Source organism: Lactuca saligna, chromosome 6 (genome assembly GCF_052625555.1).
Source record: "Lactuca saligna cultivar CGN05327 chromosome 6, ASM5262555v1, whole genome shotgun sequence".
Taxonomy (NCBI): domain Eukaryota; kingdom Viridiplantae; phylum Streptophyta; class Magnoliopsida; order Asterales; family Asteraceae; genus Lactuca; species Lactuca saligna.
The window spans coordinates 94,052,997-94,057,605 of NC_136422.1; positions in this window are offsets into that span (position 1 = coordinate 94,052,997).

Below are 4,609 nucleotides of genomic sequence, written 5' to 3' on the forward strand. Positions count from 1 at the left end.
TAAGCTATCACATGACCCTTCTGCATCAATACTGCTCCCAATCCTAGGATCGATGCATCACAGAATACCACAAAATCTTCCATACCTTCCGGAAGGGCTAATACTGGAGCTTCACACAACCTCTGGCGAAGCGTCTCAAAGGAGGTCTGCTGCTCGGGACCCCATGCGAATGCCACACCCTTCCGGGTCAATCTGGTGAGTGGAACCGCAATCTTGGAGAAATCCTTAATAAATCTACGATAATACCCTGCCAACCCGAGGAAACTCCGGATCTCAGAAGCTGACCTCGGCACCTCCCACCTCATCACTGCGTCAACCTTGGCCGGATCGACCAATATCCCCTTCTGGTTAACGAGATGTCCCAGAAACTGGACCTCCCGTAACCAGAAATCGCACTTGGAGAACTTTGCGTAAAGTTTCTCCGCTCTCAAAACCCCAAGCACCTCCCTCAAATGCTCCTCGTGCTGCTCACTAGATCTCGAATATACCAGAATATCATCAATGAAAACAATCACCGACCGATCCAACATCGGCCGACATACCCTGTTCATGAGGTCCATGAACACAGTCGGGGCATTAGTGAGCCCAAAAGGCATCACCACAAACTCATAATGCCCATAACGCGTCCTGAATGCTGTCTTCTGGACGTCCTCGTCCCGCACTCTCACCTGATGATAGCCCGACCTCAAATCAATCTTGGAGAACCAAGATGCTCCCTGTAGCTGATCGAATAAATCGTCGATCCTCGGCAGCGGGTAGCGGTTCTTGACCGTCAGCTTATTCAATTCCCGGTAATCAATACACATGCGATGCGAGCCATCCTTCTTCTTCACAAACAAGATGGGTGCTCCCCACGGCGAGCTACTCGGCCGAATAAACCCCTTCCCCAGCAACTACTGAAGTTGCGAGGATAACTCCTGCATCTCTGGAGGCGCAAGGCGATACGGCACCTTAGCAATAGGCGCGGCTCCTGGAACCAAATCGATGCCAAACTCCACTTGCCTCACGGGAGGCACACCTGATAACTCTTCGGGAAATACATCTGGAAACTCCCGCACCACCGGAACTTCCTCCACAGAGCTCGGTCTCTCAGAGATCACTCGCGTATCCATCACATACGCTACATAACCCTTACAGCCCTGCTGTAAACACCGCCTCGCCCTAGCAGCCGAACAAAAGGCTGATCCATAACGTGTACCCTTGCCGTATACTGAAAGAACTCCCCCACTAGGATCTCGTATAGTCACCAGCTGTTGCTCGCAATCGATAACCGCACCGAATCGGCTCAACCAATCCATGCCCACTATAACACAAACATCACCCATCGCTATCGGAATCAGGTCGATCGGAAACTCAACCCCGAATATCTCCAATACACATCCCTTGAAGACCTCAGTAGCACAAATCACCCTGTCGGCGGCTATGGAAACCCGCAGGGGCCGACTCAATGTCCCCCGACTAACACAGATACGCTGACTAAACGCCAAAGACACAAAAGATCGACTCGCACCCGAGTCAAATAACACTAAAGCAGGTACAGAATTCACAAGGAAGGTACCTATGCATAGCATAATATAAGCATAATATCTCCACACCATAAACAATAATGAAAAGGAAACATACCAGCCACAACGTCGGGTGCAGCGCGGACCTCTTCCGCAGTCAGCTGGAAGGCTCTCCCCCGAGCCCTCGGTGCCTCGGCCTTCACGGGCCGACTCTCTGCAGCAGCAGCTCTGATCGCGGCGGGAGCAGACCCCTGAGATGCCCCGCGCAGCAGCGGACACTCCGCCTTCCGGTGTCCAGTCTGGTTGCAGTGGAAGCACACTGCAAATCCCTTGGGGCAGTCCTTAGCCATATGCCCCTCCTTGCCACATTTGTAGCAAGACCCTGCCCGACAGGCGCCATCGTGACCCTTGCCGCACTTCCCACAAGTGCGGCCCTTCTGGCTCCCGGGTCTGGGATCAGCAGGCTTGGCCCGCTTGGCTGCCGGCTGGGACTATGCCGGCCGCCGATCCCTCCCCATAGACTCCGCCTCCTCCCTGGCCTGAGTCTCAAGCTCAATCTCCCTCTTCCGACCATTTGCCTGAAGCTCGGCAAATGTCCGGTACGAGGAGTTCGCAGCGAACTCCCGAATATCCCGTCTCAAAATGCTCAGGTAACGGCTCATACGTGCCTGCTCGGTGGACACGTGCTCAGGGCAAAACATCGCCCTTTCCTGAAACATCCTCGTAATCGCTGTAACTGACTCGGTACCCTGCCTGAGGGTCAGAAACTCCTGTGCCAGACGTTCCCTCTCCACCTGAGGAACATACTCATCTCAGAACATGGAAGTGAACCTCTCCCAGGTCACTGCCGAAAGCTCGGTCGGTGTGAAATGCGCAGTCACAAACTTCCACCAGTCCTTCGCTCCCAAGCAAAGCTGGTTCAGCGCGAACCGAACCTTCAAATGCTCAGGGGACGAGCAAGTGAAGAAGCATCCCTCCATATCAGATATCCACCTCATAGCTGCCACCGGGTCCTGCGTACCATCAAACTCTGGTGGCTTGGTGTTGCTGAACTCCCTAAACAACATCGCATCACCTCCCTGGGGTCTTGCCGCAGCAATCGCTGCGGTAGCTGCTGCAACCGCAGCCTCAGAAAGAGCGGCATAGCGCTCGTCAAACGTCTCAATCAAAGCGGTCTTAATGGACCCGAACATCTCTGGTATCTCGGCTCTGATGACCGCAGCCACCTCCTCATGAATGATCTGTCGAATGTCCTCATCACTAGATCCAGCATCCTCCGGCATGTGTCGTGTCCTCACCATGATCAACCTCTGAAATACAACATGCGATAATTAGAATTCACTCGAACACTCTTACATTCAACAATCCACCCCTCCTTGATTCTTGGCATCCCCAGATTCTTATTTGAACTGTGTACCGCACTGGTGCTTTTAGTAGTACGGGCCCAATACTACTGTCCGCACCATCTCGGTACACACCCCAAATCGTCCTCTTCGGATCCCAGTCCCCAAGTACTCTATTATACTTAAATCTCTCTGAACAGATCTCACACAAAGCCCTAGCTGCTACCTAATTACTCTCAACGTCTCATAGCAGCTCACCATTCCCTAAGCTAAGGCATCACAAAACAGGCCACTCTAGTCCTATCAGCAATACCTAGCCTACTCTAGCATGCACACACATCACAGTAATAGTTATTACATAACGAAAGATATTTTGGGAATTCACCGTTCGGGCGCTGACTGATCGTACACACGTTTCTTCCTGGAAAACCCTTTACTCTTAGAAAATTTTGGTTTTTATTTTGAAAATATCTCTTTATTTCCTCAGTTTGAGTTCAAATACCCCCGAAGGTGTACCCGAATCCCTCAAACCAAGGCTCTGATACCAATTTGTAACACCAAATTTTCAAACAAATTTTTTCGATTTTTATAAAAACATAATTCCATCAATATTCATAGAAACAACCATTTTAATTGTTCAACAAAATAGTACAAAATCCCAAGATCAAAATGTCAAGCTCCAAACGTGTGTGTACGGATCAAGCCGACGCCTTCCCGCGGTCGTCACTAGTACCTGAAACAAATAACATCAACACTGTAAGCACAAGGCTTAGTGAGTTTCCCAAAATACCACATATAGCACATATTAGCCACTCTAGGCTATAACTCTGTGGGTCCGTGCACCCAAACTCTGTGAACCCTCAGGTTCCAACTCTGATAATCATGCACCACATAAATCACATAGAAATCATGCAGTACAACACATAACATATATATAGCACACAAATACTCTATCACATAGCTCTGGTTACCTACTCAAGGTAAAGTATAGTGAGAAGACTCACCTCGCGTGTCTCGGTAAACCGTAACCCTGAAATCGCTAAACACTCGATCTGCCGAGCTGAAGTCCCCCCCTATAGCACAATACATCTCTAATTAACACTTTCCCAACTAGGGTTGACCACACTATAACAAGACAATCTAGGTCAACGCTGGTCAACGGTCAACTTGACCGGACTCGGCGAGTGCACTATAGCGACTCGGCGAGTCTGAGCGCATACACCAATTTCCCTGGAATCCTCTCTTGACATGTCGAGCATCCCCTCCCAACTCGACGAGCTCCACCTGGCACGAGTTGTGGGGCCACCATGACTCAACTCGCCGAGTCTCAAGAACAACTCGGCGAGTCCGGTTTGACTCGGTCCACCTGTCCATCCTGACTCCCCCTTGACCCACTGAGTTCACTCATCCCAACTCGGCGAGGCCACTCGCTGAGTGGTAGTGCAACATTCAAGCTACTCGCCGAGTCCGTTCTTCGGACTCGGCGAGTCCGTGCCATGCACTGACTCAATCTTGCTCTAAAGGCCAGATCCAGTCCATTAATCCATAGATCCAGTCCCTCCAAGCTTATTTAGCACGTAAAGTCACAATCTTGATGCACATATAACCTCTACATGACCATAAATGATGTTTTTGACTCAAATACTTCAACACAAGGTCAAGGACTCCATTTCCACCCATAAAGCTTGATGAGTGAGGCCCTCTGGACCTCTATGGATCCAGATCCATGGTCTCAACTCAAAGAGGGAACCAAAGGGGCAC